The sequence below is a fragment of the Lactuca sativa genome, chromosome 7 (assembly GCF_002870075.4).
Source record: "Lactuca sativa cultivar Salinas chromosome 7, Lsat_Salinas_v11, whole genome shotgun sequence".
Classification (NCBI taxonomy): Eukaryota; Viridiplantae; Streptophyta; class Magnoliopsida; order Asterales; family Asteraceae; genus Lactuca; species Lactuca sativa.
In genome coordinates, this window is record NC_056629.2 from 144,411,819 (window position 1) to 144,429,341 (window position 17,523).

Sequence of the window (17,523 nt, forward strand, 5' to 3'; positions counted from 1 at the left end):
CACATAAAGCACATACTGGGCCTTGCCCACTGCATCGGACCGAAGTCCGGGCTAACTGGGGCCTTGCCCCCTGCATCGGACTGAAGGCCGGACTAACTGGGACCTTGTCCCCTGCATCGGACCGAAGTCCGGGCTAACTGGGGCCTTGCCCCCTGCATCGGACCGAAGTCCGGCCTAACTGGGACCTTGTCCCCTGCATCGGACCGAAGTCCGGGCTAACTGGGGCCTTGTCCCCTGCATCGGACCGAAGTCCGGACTAACTGGGACCTTGTCCCCTGCATCGGACCGAAGTCCGGGCTAACTGGGGCCTTGCCCCCTGCATCGGACCGAAGTCCGGACTAACTGGGACCTTGCCCCCTGCATCGGACCGAAGTCCGGACTAACTGGGACCTTGCCCCCTGCATCGGACCAAAGTCCGGGCTAACTGAACAAAACATAGCATAAACATATCAACTAGCATGAACACACATATACTGCATACTACATCGGGCCGTGGCCCGGAACACATAACACATAATTCCTTTCTGAGCCACGAAGGCATCAAACATACTAACTACTGCATCAGATCAAAATCCGGAAACTGCTACTAGCTAAACGGGTCGGCATTGTGGCCTTAGACCCGTTCCTACTGAAAGGAACTCACCTGAGACTGCTGAACTGATGCTGCTAATCCTTTTGACTGCTGCCTGACCTCTGACTCCGAACTGTTGCTCCACTAGCTCCTCGAGCTACCAATGTCAATATAACACTTAGTCCACCTGACCTCCAAAGATCAACTAGGTCAACTCTAGTCAAGGTCAAAATCCTGGTCAAGGTCAACCTTCCAGGTCAACCCTACTCGCCGAGTCCACCTAATAACTCGCCGAGTTCATATGCTCAGGGTCTTTCTATTCGCGACTCGACTCGCCGAGTCATTCCATGACTCGCCGAGTCAACTATTCCCGAGTCCTGACCTGTCCAACTCGTTGAGTCTCCACCCGACTCACTGATTCGAGTTTCAACTCGAAGGGTTTGGGGTTTTGCGACCTAACTCGCCGAGTCCAAGAATAGACTCGCCGAGCCCAAGGCAATCTTCAACCAACTCATCGAGTTGTTCTTCCAACTCGCCTAGTTCATGCCTAACTCCATTCAACTCGACGAGCTGTTCATCCCACTCGTCGAGTTCCTCCTCATCTTCAAGCTACTCGCCGAGTCCAATTGAAGGATTCGCCGAGTCTATTCAGTCCTTAATCCATGCAGTGACTTTTCGAGCCAAACAGGGCTTCCAACTCCTAGATCCATACTTCTAAGGCCTATCCCCCACGTAAAGTGGCAAACTTTACGTGTAGATCAAGAGATCTAGGCTTAAAACCATCCAAACTAGGGTTTAAGACGAAGAGGCTTCACTATCAACCCAAGAACAGATGCTTCATGACTTTCTAGGCCAAGATACACTCAGATCTGAAGTAGAAACTTCAGATCTAGGCTTCTAACTCGAAATAGTTCTTAAGCATGGCATAAAATCCCCAAATCACATAGCCAAGGTTGATCTATTAAACAAAAGAGGGAAGGTAACGATTTACTACCTTTAAATGCTCAGAAATGATCCACCAACTTTGGATCCAAGGCCCCCTCCTTGCTCCACAAGGACTAACTTCTCTCTCAAGCTCCAAAAGCTTCACTAAGGGTAGATCTTGCTCCAAAACGATTATGGCGGCTAGGGTTTAGTGTTATGTGCTAGAGAGGCGGTAAAGGAACCCCAGGGAGAGAATGAGACGTTTAAATAAGCTCCAAGTCCCGGATTTAGGGTTTTCCTTGCTCAGACCAGACTCGTCGAGTCACCTTGGCCGACTCGCCGAGTCGGTCGCTTATACCTCAACCCGGATCCCGCTCGGACTCGCCGAGTCCCTCTTTGGACCCGCCGAGTCTCCCCTTAAAATTGGGGTTTCCTTTCTTTTCTTGGCTTTCCAAACTTTGGGTGTTACAACTCTCCCCCACTTAAACTAAACTTCGTCCTCGAAGTTTGCTATGACCAACTGTCCTGCGAACTGCCTCCAACTCTCTGCTTGGGAAATCTAACACCCCTTTTGACCTTCACTCCAGCCACTTACAGTGTTGGTCACTACTGTTGGTACATACCGAATCCTTCTCTTTTCCATAATTTTCTTAACGTTACTTCCTCCGACTGAGAATTCTGTTACCCCTCATCCGCCTACCGGATGCACTAAGACCTCCCTGGTCCAACTATTCTGTCAATATCTGAGTTACCGGACTCCTACCGGTCACTACACTCCATCGCAATCTCCTAGTCGCTCCCAGCGACTCCGCAAGATTCCTCGACTATTTATAATTGTTCTATCCATTCTGCCATCCATACTGAATCGATGTTGCTGGAACCAGCCTGCTTATCTCTCACCTGATTACTCAACTCCTACGAACTTAATCCTTTCATCCTGATAGAAAAGCTACCTGCCTAGCTATCCTTACATATCACTTATACTTGGCAGAAGGGCTCAACTGATCCTGCTGAGAGGGATTTGTCGTTTCCAAACCAACCAACTATACTGCCAACACCTACATTCCAACACAAATACTAATACTGTCCAAAACTCTGAAACTATCCAAACACCGAACTGGCTGAAACGCTGAACTGGCTGAAACACACTGAACTGACTGAAACACTGAACTGACTGAAACACCGAACTGACTGAATCACTGAACTGGCTGAACCACTGAACTGGCTGAATGGCTGCTTCCCACAACTTCTAAATGAAATCTTCCTCTGGAACTAGTTTCCACCAGTCATCCTGGCGCTTCAACCTTAACAACCTCCCGATCCACCGATCAGGTCCTTATGTTACATCCTGACATCATCAATTCTACGACTAACAATATGATGGCTCCCAGACTGACGGTAGCCCTAAACATACCCGAACCCCAACGGTCCACTACTATTCTGATCTCATAACTGAGGTGACGATCTACTGACAAATTGCCGACTTAACCATAACTGAAATACTTGGAAATCCGAAGTCTAACTCGTGGATTCCCATATCCTCACTACTGCACCCGAACCGGTGGGTACTACTGCTTTCCCACGTCCAACAATGCGCTCATGCTACCTACCAATCTGACAAAGGATGCGGCTACGCTCGCGGACTTACAACTCTCTAATACTATCTGGCTGCTAGTGAATGCTACGACTACCCCCGCAGACTTACAACACCACTACTACTACCTGACTGCTAGTGAAGGCTACGGCTACCGCCGCAGACTTACAACACTACTACTACTATCTGACTGCTAGTGGATGCTACGGCTACCCCCGTAGACTTACAACACTCTACTACTATCCGACTGCTAGTGAATGCTACGGCTACCCCCGCAGACTTACAACACTCTACTACTATCTGACTGCTAGTGAATGCTACGGCTACCCCCGCAGACTTACAACACTCTACTACTATCCCGAGGACATCCTGACTATCCCTAGTCCCGCTAGTGATTCCTCATCCCGATTTCTCAAAACCAGCCCTCAGTCTTTGAATACTGCGTCATCCTCGACATCTTATATCCTTGATATACTTAGCGCTTCGTCGAGGAACTCTTCGGCTTGGTTCCCAAACCAACCGTCTACTAATCCGGATACAAGAAGCTATTGTTGGGAAGTTTCCAAACTCCCAACTCCTGAATCTACATAATCCTGCATGCTGACGCTGACACTAGCTACTAATACGAAAACATCTCTTGCTAACCGTTCTCAGGATCCTCATTCCGACTCACTTGAGCCCCTACAGGTGGTCCTCCAATCCTGGATTCTCAACCAGCTTCTACCCATCTCAATACATGAACTAACTGCTGGGAAAGTTCTCGAACTCCCAATTCTGAACTTCTCAATCCATCCATCACTGTGCTACTATCATTTCTTCTCAGAGGCCGCGCACTCATTCTGGGTCAACGTGGCTCTTATCCTTGTATACTCGGAGGGTTCTCCCCCACTTCGATTCGGCTAGATCCTTACTGCTCACTAGTCGAAAGGATTTCCAACCTTCCTTCCATTAAAAGGGCGATATGCCGTCCGCCGATGTTTACCCTTGCCAGCGCTCCAACTAACTCTTACCAGATCCGCACCCTTCTTGCTATCTGACTGAGCACCCTTCGATCCTTAACTATATTTGTTTTAGGGACTACATCCCGAGAATCTGCGTTTGGGGTGCACATCCCCAACCCACTTCCTTACTGACCACTAGCTACTCCACTAAAATTCTGGGTTATCACTACTGAAAATATAACGTGGCTCTGATACCAACTTGTAACGACCCAAAAATCACAACTAAAATTTTTTTAAAAACATTACTAAATTATATTTATAAAAACTGTATCATAAGTCATAACATAATTATCTCGAATTAATTCAAAACATAATATCATTATCAGAGTCAAACATTCCCAGGCTAACTGACTATGGTGTGTGCACTGCAATCTTCCCGAGCTCCTCTTTTTGAAAAAACCGAGTACCTGAAACCAAAACAGAAAACCGTAAGCACGAAGCATAGTGAGCTCCGCCAATCTACCACATACCATACAATAACACATAAAGCACATACTGGGCCTTGCCCACTGCATCGGACCGAAGTCCGGGCTAACTGGGGCCTTACCCCCTGCATCGGACTGAAGTCCGGACTAACTGGGACCTTGTCCCCTGCATCGGACCGAAGTCCGGGCTAACTGCGGCCTTGCCCCCTGCATCAGACCGAAGTCCGGACTAACTAGGACCTTGTCCCCTGCATCGGACCGAAGTCCGGGCTAACTAGGGCCTTGCCCCCTGCATCGGACCGAAGTCCGGACTAACTGGGACCTTGTCCCCTGCATCGGACCGAAGTCCGGGCTAACTGAACAGAACATAGCATAAACATATCAACTAGCATGAACACACATATACTGCATACTACATCGGGCCGTGGCCCGGAACACATAACACATAATTCCTTTCTGAGCCACGAAGGCATCAAACATACTAACTACTGCATCAGATCAAAATCCGGAAACTGCTACTAGCTAAACGGGTCGGCATTGTGGCCTTAGACCCGTTCCTACTGAAAGGAACTCACCTGAGACTGGTGAACTGATGCTGCTAATCCTTTTGACTGCTACCTGACCTCTAACTCCGAACTGCTGCTCCACTAGCTCCTCGAGCTACCAATGTCAATATAACACTTAGTCCAACTGACCTCCAAAGACCAACTAGGTCAACTCTAGTCAAGGTCAAAATCCTGGTCAAGGTCAACCCTACTCGCCGAGTCCACCTAATAACTCGCCGAGTTCATATGCTCAGGGTCTTTCTATTCACGACTCGACTCGCCGAGTCAGTCCATGACTCGCCGAGTCAACTATTCCCGAGTCCTGACATGTCCAACTCGTTGAGTCTCCACCCGACTCACTAATTCGAGTTTCAACTTGAAGGGTTTGGGGTTTTGCGACCTGACTCGCCGAGTCCAAGAATAGACTCGCCGAGCCCAAGGCAATCTTCAACCAACTCGTCGAGTTGTTCTTCCAACTCGCCGAGTTCATGCCTAACTCCATTCGACTCGACGAGCTGTTCATCCCACTCGTCGAGTTCTTCCTCATCTTCAAGCTACTCGCCGAGTCCACTTGAAGGATTCGCCGAGTCTATTCAGTCCTTAATCCATGCAGTGACTTTTCGAGCCAAACAGGGCTTCCAACTCCTAGATCCATACTTCTAAGGCCTATCCCCCACGTAAAGTGGCAAACTTTACGTGTAGATCAAGAGATCTAGGCTTAAAACCATCCAAACTAGGGTTTAAGACGAAGAGGCTTCACTATCAACCCAAGAACAGATGCTTCATGACTTTCTAGGCCAAGATACACTCAGATCTGAAGTAGCAACTTCAGATCTAGGCTTCTAACTCGAAATAGTTCTTAAGCATGGCATAAAATCCCCAAATCACATAGCCAAGTTTGATCTATTAAACAAAAGAGGGAAGGTAACGATTTACTACCTTTAAATGCTCAGAAATGATCCACCAACTCTAGATCCAAGGCCCCCTCCTTGCTCCACAAGGACTAACTTCTCTCTCAAGCTCCAAAAGCTTCACTAAGGGTAGATCTTGCTCCAAAACGATTATGGCGGCTAGGGTTTAGTGTTATGTGCTAGAGAGGCAGTAAAGGAACCCTAGGGGAGAGAATGAGACGTTTAAATAAGCTCCAAGTCCCGGATTTAGGGTTTTCCTTGCTCAGACCAGACTCGCCGAGTCACCTTGGCCGACTCGCCGAGTCGGTCGCTTATACCTTAACCCGGATCCCGCTCGGACTCGCCGAGTCCCTCTTTGGACTCGCCGAGTCTCCCCTTAAAATTGGGGTTTCCTTTCTTTTCTTGGCTTTCCAAACTTTGGGTGTTACACCTTTGGTGGTCGTCTTACGTTAATCAAGGATGTCATAAATAGTTTGCCTACGTATTATCTATCGTTATTCAAAGCACCTGAGGGGATTCTTGATGAACTAGAAAAGTTGCGGAGGAAATTTTTATGGGGTGGTGATGATACAAAATCCAAAATTCATTGGGTATCATGGTCAAAAGTAGTCGCTGCCAAATCTGATGGAGGTCTTGGTATAGGGACATTGAAGGCATAAAACATAGCTTTGTTAACAAAATGGTGGTGGAAAATAAAAACAGGGGATCCATGTTTATGGAAGGAGTGTATAACTTCGATTCCCAATCTGAAAACCAAGCCAGTCACTTCAATAGCAAGAAAATCAGCAAATGGAAACATGGTGTAACATTGCTAAAGTAATACGATCCCTATCTGAATTTGATGTCAGTTACCATGACGTGTTCACTATGATTCCAGCATCGAACACGTCCTTCTTATTCTGGAAGGATCGGTGGTGTGGAACTCTCACATTACAGGAAAGATTCTCGCGTTTATATGAGTTAGAAAAGAAAAAGTTATGTACAATTAATGAGAGGATCAAGACTAATGGTTTCAATTGGTGCTGGAAAACTCAGCACATGGTTGCTGATGCTACTACTGACTTCATAAGTCTATGTTCGATTCTAAGCGATGTTAACACCCAACCAGTCGTGAACGGTTTTCGTTACAATTGGAACATGGATGGTAAATATATGGTATGCTCTCTTCGAAAAGTACTAGATTCAAACATTAACAATCCCCAAACAGATGTTCGAATAAACTGGTCCAACGCGGTTCCACTAAAGATCAGGTGCTTTATATGGAGAGCTCTTCTAGATAGAATTCCGGTAGCAACAAATCTAGTGATCAGGGGTATTAAGTTACAATCAGATACTTGCTCACTATGCAACACAGAAAAGGAATCTAGGGATCATCTTTTAATCAATTGCTCAGTTGCGATAGAGGCACGTGTTTCGATTCTGAACTGGTGTGGAATCACTGCTACTCGGTTCAATAATGTCACCGACTTTGTTAACTTTGCGGCTAATTGGGGTAGTTGTCCAAAAAAGAAGGAAAGACTGAGTGCAATTGTTTATGGACTACTATGGTTCATATGGGTGGCAAGAAATAATATGGCGTTCAATCATATTCGTGCGACCGCTGCAAAAATTGTAGATGAGGTGATATCTCAAACACACACATGGTTCAAGTACCAAACTCAAGGCGTTAAGGCTAGGTGGATTGATTGGAGTATATCTCCTTTTTTCTAAAATCTGTTGTACTTGTACTTCCCTTCTTGTATTTTGAACATGTTTTAGCTTCTTGCTGATCATGTGGTTATATTTTAATCTATTTGCCGTTTCCAAAAAAAAAAAATAGTCATAAGAGTTGTTTTTGTTTTATTGGTTTATTCTCTTTCTTTGTATGTCAAGAAACCTTCTTATTCTCTCAGCCTCCCCCTTTATATTTATTCATCTATAAGATATCTAAGTTTTCTAATTTAAACTCATTTCATCACTTGTTATCTCTAATCAAAAACCTACAAAAAAAATTTGTTTTTCATTATATTTTTTTATATCTCATACAGGGTTTCACAAAATCCGTAAAAAATTGATTTTTTTTGGAATAATTCAAGTGTGTTATTCTAATTGTTTTCTATTTTGACATTGTTAAATTGAGTTTAGCAGGCACAAATAGAAATTAACCATCATTGCAGTCAGACAATAAGTCAACTACTATAAAATAACTTAAATAACACTAATTTTTATTGTTCATGATGTGAAATAGTGTTTCAAGAATAAAATCCATATTAAATCGAGGTTTAAAACTACAAACTATAATATAAGCAAAAGTTTAATGTTAGTTATTTATATTGAGTCAAGTAGAAAAAATAAGTTTGACTTTTATGCCCTTCCAACTACAGTAGAATCATAAGGATTGTAAACCTGATGTGGCTGATAAACATTAAAAAAACCGAGCAACAAAATTATATGCAGATTTAATTGCACACACAGACATATACATAATTATATAAAATAAAATTATATGCAATACATCTATCAGTTAGAAATAAAAAAAAATGTATGAATTTTCTGCCCTTCTGATTGCAACTTAGCATTTTGTATTACATACATTGGTTTTTAGAAATAGCAACCTGTAACAAAAATAAAACAACAATAAAGAACCAAATGTCGGTCCAACAATGTAAATACATAAATACATTTACTGTCAAAACATTCAAACTTTCGTTTTTTCATGAAAATATAATGATATTTTAGAAAAAGATCTCTTTGGTAGAAAAAAAATTTTAAAAATGGGGAAGTATAAGTAGATGGTATTTTGCAGGGATATGATTATCTTTTAGACTTCAATTATGATTTTTGCCTGGGTGACTATAATCCTTTGGCGAAGTTGTTTTCAAACATATTGGATTATAATCCACTATTAAGAGTAAAAAACGATAACAGGTAAAATAAATGGGAAAAAACTGATAACACTTGGTTGCTATTCCTCGAAATGGTTAACATTTTAATAAAAAGAATGAATTTTTGACCTCTAAAATTGTATTGAAACAGGAATGAAAACTGGGCTGAAATCGATTAAGACTGTGAATGAAAAAAAAAATTATAAAGGTAAAGAACAATGTAGTCTTACTAACTTGATGATGAATTTTGGACATCTTAAATCGTATTGAAACATGAATGTAATTGAAACATGAACGTAAACCGGTAAATGTGTATATGTATACAAATATTTAAATTAGAAAGAGTAAACGGTAACGTAATTGATTGCCTGAGTTATTGGGAATAATATTCCATATTCCATAGATAGATAGAGATAGAGTTAACAAATATTATCTTCCATATTTTTTTTGCAAATATGTACGGTATAATTGAAATTTGAATTTGAAATTTGGTGATTTACTGATTTACAGTATTTCATTTCCTGATTTACAACATGCTTTTCGATTATAAGGGCAAAATGGGAACTTCAGTTACAAGTTTTGACCAGGAACAATGAAAAGGAATACGTTATTGGAATGACACGTGGCGAGTTTAGTATTGTTTTATTAGAAGTGAATATTAAGTATTAAGTATAATTATTAAGTCACCCTTTTTGGTCACAAGACTCCACATCCTTATTTGGACCGGGCTTTAGATAAACAAGTTTTCTCGTAGTATTTAGGACCGGGCCTTGGCCCTTGTGCAACAATTTAGGATAGTCATATCTTAATTGTTATTTTACTATGACCTTTTTTTTTTCTTATTCCTTTGATTAGCCAAAACCCAAAAAAGAAGCAATTTTGATCCAAAATATTATTGTTTACGAAAGGATTGACATCTACTGATAAAATTTAAGAAATATGTATTGTTCATCTTAGTTTTTTTTTCGGTATAGAGAAAGATTAAAATCGAATAAGCCTTTTTGATAAATATTTAACATATTTAAACATTACATGCTCCACCTCTATGAGAACCGAAACTCCAATTTTTGTTCTCTAAATAGATTATACCCTATAACCACTCAAGTAAGAGAAAATATGCTAGAATGACTTATTTTTCATTCGTTTTTAATTTTTATTTTATTTATTTATTTTTATAAAAAGCCCATTATAAAACAGTTTTACGTGAATGTCGTTTGAGTTTTTATAATAATATTGTATACTTATGTGATTAGTTTTTATGGTTGCTAAAACAAGCTCTTTGAGGACACTTATCAAAATATTTGTGCTTTGGTCCTTATGGTTTTATTTGCTTTAGTGATCATTTTTCCATAAATAATGACTTTTGTACCCTTTTAACTTAACTTGGTTTTTTTTAAATTTAAAATAAATAAATAAACGGTAACATCCCATTTAAAATAGAATAACTAAATAATAAATCCGGAATCCCGAGAAGTGATTATTATTATTATTTTATATATTTATAGCCCAAAACCAAATAATAATTAGTTGGGAGTTGGTTTCGGGAAGCCAAATGACAAGAATTGAATCTCCACGGGTTAAAGTGTAATTTTGGGGCTTGATTTGTAAGGAACTTCATAAGTCAAGGGGTGTTTGGTATTATCTGGACTTATTATGAAAGGATTCTTGGAGGCAGGGGCTAAATGGTAAGTTTTGGATTTAAATTGAGAAAGATTATGAAGTGAGGGGCTGAATGGTAAATATGGGAGTTGTTTTGAAAAAGATTTGATGGGGAGGGGTCAGAATTGGATAAAAGAGCAAAAGTTGAAAAGGAAGCGGGACTTGAACTCGGTGACATTTTCTTCCCATTTAAAACCCATCCATGCTAAAAACCCTAAACCTAGACGATGCATCAGCCGTCGTATGTTCATTAGCCGCCACCACCCTTCGTTTCTTACTATTGCCGACGAAGCTGCTGCCATGTTGATGAAGACAGAGCTGCCGACGGAACTTGAGCAGGTGCCCTTTGTCGCTGCTGTTGCACTCAAGTTGTCGCTGTCTTGCCTTGAAGCGCAACCCCTAGCCGTCGGACGATGCGAGGAATCGGATGAACCGCTTGGAGCTCTTAATGTTGGCGTTGAGGGTCACCTGGAACCGAAGTGAGGCTTCCGCTACCTTCGTTGCTAGGATGACCGTATTCCAGCCGTCACCACCACCTTATTCCACTGCTGCATCACCACCGCCACTGTACCCAGCTGTTGAAGACGAAGTCGCCGCCAATGTCGGCGACTAGCTTGATGATTGTTCTCTCTGGACTCCAACGCCTGCCCTCACCTCCTTCCAACCCGTAGATGATGCCATCGTGTTGTTGCCGCCAAGCTCAGCCACTGCCACCACCGTGAACTACTAGGTGGGTGGTGGTGTAACTGTTTTGGGGTTTGTGTGTATACATTCGGGTGTGGTCCAGTCAAGGTCGTGTTATGGCCTTGGTTTGGCCGGAAACCAAGGAAGGCCACCTTGGCTGCCAACCATGGTGGTAAGTGCCGCATTTACTGCTCTGCCACCACCATCCGTCGCGTGGTGGCGACTGTGTGCGTGTTTTGCTATGGTTTTAGGTGTGTGTGTGAGTGTGTGTTAGTGTGTGTGTGCTATTTTGGTTTTCAACATTGTAATTGTAACAAAATGGAATAATGAAAAGAAAATCCGTCACTACCATCGTGAGGTGGTGGCTGCCGTCACCAGCCGCCATGTTGGGTGGTGGTGTGCTTCGTTTCCGTTTTGACCTGTTTGGGATGTTTGGACAAAGTGGGCCCAATGAAACCTTAATAGGCCCAAAGGAACCCTAATGGGCCCAATGAAGCCCAATTGACCTAAAAGCCCAACCATTTAACTTATGGGCTAGTATGTGGGTAGGAAACCCTAATTAGGACTTGGAAAACCCTAATGTCATGAAACCCTAATTTTGGGACTGATCGGGCCCGCATCGGGATTATTTATTAAACTTAAATTATTAATTAATAATCATTGGTAAACTAACCTAAAGCAATGTTGGACTTAATGGATTAAGTACTTAATGGAATAAGTCCTTAATGGGTTAAGTATGAACACTTAACCCTAATCGTCATTTCATGTGAAAACCCTAATTTCATTTGGGCCTTTCTATTGGACTTTAGTGATTAGGTTATTAATGGGCCATCCAAAATCAAGCATATAGACTAGAACAATTTAATGGGTTTTAGGGCAAGGCCCATGTAAGGGGTTTGAGCCCAATTTGGAAAATTGGGCCATAGATGGGCCATAATCGGAACTTTATGATTATGGGATATTGGGCCATGGGAATACCAAGAGTTTGTACCAAAATGGGTAGTTGGGCCTTAAGGTAAAGCTCATGTGAAGGGTTGGGCCCAATTTGGAAAATTGGGCTACATGTTGGGCTTTGGCCCATTACTTGACTTTTGGGCCTTTAGATTGTGAGTTGGACCTTGGGCTTGGAACCAATTATTAATTGGGTATTGTTTGATGTTGATAGTTCCGGAAGCTGTCAACCAGTAGCTGGAGTTTTATCTACGGGACTTCAGCAGCGTCAAGTGAGTTCTCTTCACTATATCAACAAGGTCTAAGGTACCAATGCCGGTCCTATTCAGATTTGCATCCGGGTTTATTGCATGATATGTTTATTTGATTTACATCCTGGTAGTTAGGATGGTTGCTATGTTAGAGATCGGTTAGATTGATATCCTGGTTATAGGATGGTTTCCATGATTAGTGATCTGTTAGATTTGCATGTTTAATTGTTTATATGTATGTGCACATGTTTGTTGGTTTGAGGGGAAGGGTTGAGGCAGCTCCTGCTGTGTGCAGTAGGCCAAGACACCCTGGGCGGACCGGGTAGACTGCAGGCCTGGGTCGGGAAAATCTAGTTAGGCCGAAGGCCCAGCGAGCGGTCCGGATAGGCTGAAGGCCCCAAGGAGGGCGGTCCAAACGTGTTGAGGGCTCGGAGAGCGGTCCAGATAGATTGAGGACCGGGATTCGGTCCAGTCAGACTGATGGCTCATTATGCATGCTGTTTTGTATCTGTGTTTGCTTATATGTTTATATGATATGGTTATATCTTTATGGTGTTGGTATATTGGGGGTAACTCACTAAGCCTTCGAGCTTGCATTTATTGATTATTGTTTCAGGGGATACTTTGATGATTAAACTATTTTGGAAACAAACTGTAATAACTTAATGGTTTTGAATGTTCTAAAAAGTTATAAATTTGCTTGAATTTTATGCATGTTACATAAACACCAACCCTCTCCCCTTTCATCTATACGAGAGCATTAAGGAGATATGAGGAGACCCTTTCATCACCAACTCCATGCCTCTACTGTAACATCCCAAAACCCATGCTAAATTTTTCATTTTTAAATTAATAAAAACATAAACTTTTACAAAATTACATTTAGAGCAACCATTTTCACATAAACCATTATTTAGAAGTCAAAGTTATAATGTAGACAATGCGGAATCTCGAATCATAAAAATGTTGATGTGTGTGTATAGTCCTGCCTTCGCAATCCGATAAATTCCTGCCAAATAGTTAATCCACAACTATAAGCACAAAGCATAGCGAGTTCCCCAAAATATCACATACAACACAATATAATAAACAACTATGGGTTATCAGCAACCGTGGAGACTATCAACGGTCCCAATGGGCCAACAACATGCCCTATGGATTAACAGCACACCTCACGGGTTATCAGCAACCTTGGGGACTATCAGCAGTCCCATGGACTCACATTAGTCCAAAAGTTATCAGCAACTTAGTTCATATATATATCAACAATCGACAAATAGGACTCAGGTGGTCAACATGCATATACTACTACACACACAAGTATAGTGAGAAGACTCACCTTGCAGGTAGCAGCTAAACACCACAACTCTCACCCAACGAAGACTGGTCCTATAAGACACCTAACAACATTAGATAGTACGCTATCAGTCTACACTCCAAAACCCTTAGTTTGACAAAAAGTTAACCCATGCCGAAAGTTAACGGTCAAAGTCAAAGTCGACAGCCACTATACCAAAAAGTGACTCTCACATCGTGACCAGCCTGTGGTCACATGGTGGCCAACAAATTCATCCCCACTCCAAAACTCCGGATTCGAAAACTCAGTCGCGACCCAAAAACCATCGCCACGTCGTGAGGACCATGCCCTCACGTCGTAACCAAGCTAGTCCAAAATAATCAAGATAAATCTCATTTTTACGTCGTGACCACTATATGATCACATTGTGACTACTTCAAATTTGTAATGCCCGTTTCTCAGGTACATTTCTTTATGTTTTTAAGCTTATATTTTGAGAACTTTGGCTATATACGGGGCGTAGATAGCTAGTTACGCATGCTGTAACTCATTAAATGGACACAGGGATTTTATGCCCTATGCAGGGCGTAACCCAATTTACGCACGGCATAATCGTACAGCGTGCAAACCCTAATCGCGGGGTCTTAAACCCTATTTAAGGACATTAATGTAACATCCAGAAATCAGGTATAACTATTTAATCCCTCTTCTTTTCCAAGTTGTCAAAACTAGCTCATGGAAGGAAATTGTAGCAAATAGGTATGATGGGCGTACTGAAGAGTACGTTGCGCGTACTCATGAGCGTGCTCCTGATGCGGATACTACCTAGTACGCTGGGCGTACTGGGCTCAGACATGAAACCCTAAATAGGGAATGAGCACTATAAAAGGAACATTATGGCCTCTATCCCAACCACCATTTTCAGAGAGTGAAACCCTAAAAGAGCCAACCCTCGTTTTAGAGATTGTGTGTGTGTGTGTGTTTGAGATTGATAAAGTGTTCTTGTGAGATTGTGAAGAGAAGAATGGTCATTATAGAAGCTAGAGTTGGAGTGCAAGCCTTGGATCTGAGCTTTACAGAGGTTGGAGCATCATTTGGAGGTAAAAAGCTCAAAGCTTTCTCAACCTTTTTGGATTTGTGCACTATGGACCATTTTAGGGTTTTTGTCCCAAAGATGGAGACTTTATGAGTAAATGGTCTCCATAAGCCTTGATCTGCCTCATTTCAGTATAAAACGTGTTGTAGATCCATAAAAATCCAATCTTGATTGTTAATATTGAGTCATGCTTGAGAGAAGGGCTTAATGGGGAAAGGGGATAAGTTTTTGAAGTGATTGGTGACCTTTACAGCAATGTAAAGGCTTAAAGGCTTCGACTTTATGGATTAAGAGACAATAGAGTGACTAGATCTGAGATATGAGCTTGTATCTTAACCGATTCAGACCTAAAACATTAAGAGCATGAAACTGAGACTTACGCTGGCGTAAATCTCAAAACGCACCGCGTAGGGGTTGAGATCCCCGATTCTGGATAGCCGGAGTACGCCCCGCGTACTGCCCTCTGTTGACTTTCGTTGACTTTTAAGGTTTGGTCAACAATTGTACATTTGGACCATTGGAGGGGTAAAATGGTCTTTTCCCCTTCTGAGAGATTATAGGAAGGGATTAGTCTATCCTTTGAGAATCATTGTTAATTAGACGTAAATCACTTAATGTGATTAGGCGGAGGCTAGTTCGGTATTTCGAGTTTGAGACTTTCTGAGATTACCCGAGGTGAGTCTTCTACCTGTACTTACCTTGAGTGGTAAACCTTATGTGCAACCAGAGGGTCTTATGTGCATGAACTGTATAATGAGGTACCCTGCTTTTTATTTGTGTTATGCATTTTGTGTATTATATTATGATGTTGAGATGAGGGACCAACGGTCCATCTGAGTTGTGGGACCGGAGGGTCCCACTGAGACACATCGACCAGAGGGTCTAATTGAGTTATAGACTCGGGTGGCTAATGTGTTGTGTGTGGTATTTTGGGGAACTCACTAAGCTTTTATGCTTACCGTGTTATGTGTTATGTGTTTCAAGTAGTTCTGAGGATCGCGACAAGGCACCGACATGATTGTACACACCGACGGGAGATTGTTTTTATGATTATGGGATTGTGTTTTATTTGTTGACATTTGATACATATGTGTTTTTGAGAATTATGAAACAAGTTTTATTGTGTTTAAAAATGAAAATTTTGGTTTGAGAATTTACGTCGTTACAAGTTGGTATCAGAGCCTTGGTTTGAGGGATTCGGATGCACCCTCAGGTTTGTTTGGACTCAAATTGAGGATTTGAGAGAGATTTTAAAAAAGAGATAAGTTTTGCAAAAAAAATGAGCAAGAGTTTAAGAGAGCCGAGCCGGAGCAGTGTGTACAATCATCCAGAGTCGAGCGGTGATTTCACAAAGTACCCTCATTTTGTGTTATGAGATATTTTACGTGATATAATGCATGCTAGAGAGTAGGCTAGGTGATTCATATATTAGGAGTAGGGTAGCCTGATTTGTGATGCCTTAGCCTAGGAATTTCTACTATTAGTGTTAGCTTGCGTATGAGTACCTAGCAGGAGCGAGCCAATGAGAGGACTACTGTGAGAGTAGCTTGTGAGGCATGGAGTACTTGTAAATTAGGATCCGAGGAGGAGGACTTGGGTTGAACACTAATGCGGTGTGGAAGGTAGTATTGGGCCCGTACTACTGGAAATACCGGATCAGTGAGCGGCACAAAGTAAGAATCCATGGGATGCTAAGGAACAAGTAGGGGCGGGTGATCGATTGTGAGTATGCTCGAGCGAGTCTCTGATGATTTTTGTGTGGTGTTTCAGAGACGTCATGGTGGGTAAATGCCACAACCCTGGGAACAGTGGGAGTAGTGATGAGGAGATTTAGAGGATGATTCACGAGGAGGTGGCTGCAGCTATCCGAGTAGAGATTCCAGAGACGTTTGGGTCTATCAAGACCACCTTGATTCAGACATTTGATGAGCGATACGTTGCTATCACTGAGGCTGCTGCTGCTGCCGTGGCCACTGCAGCTGTCGCCGCTGCTAGGCCATAGGGAGGTGACTCGTTGCTGTTCTGAGAGTTCAGAAACACGAAGCCACCAGAGTTTGGTGGGACGCAGGATCCGATTGCTGCTATGAGTTGGATCTCTGATATCGAGGGGTGTTTTTATACGTGTTCTTGTCTCGATCATTTGAGAGTTTGGTTTGCACTGAACCAGCTTCGCTTGGGTGCGAAGGACTGGTGGAAGTTTGCGACAGCTGGCTTCACCACTGTAGATCATGTTGCAGTGACATGGGAGAGGTTTGTTCAGATGTTTCGAGATGAGTATGTTCCTCTGGTAGAGAGGGAACATTTGGCACAGGAGTTTCCGTCTCTCAGGCAGAAGACAAAATCAGTAACTAAGATCTCGAGGAGGTTCCATGAGAGGGCAATGTTTTGCCTTGAACACGTGTCCACAGAACAGGCACGTGTGAGTTGATATTTGATCACACTGAGGAGGGATATACGAGAGTTTGTGGCGAACTCATCGTACCGGACATTGGCCGAGCTTCAGGCTAATGCCAGAAGGAGGGAGATTGCGTCTTGGTTCTCCAAGATAGACTTGAGATCTGGATATCATCAGATGAGGGTGCGTGATGAGGATATTCAGAAGACGACATTTAGGACTCGTTATGGGCATTACGAGTTCATGGTGATGCCTTTTTGTCTCACCAATGCACCAGCAGCGTTCATGGATCTCATAAACCGAGTATGCAGGCCGATGTTGGATCAATCGGTGATTGTGTTCATCGAAGATATTC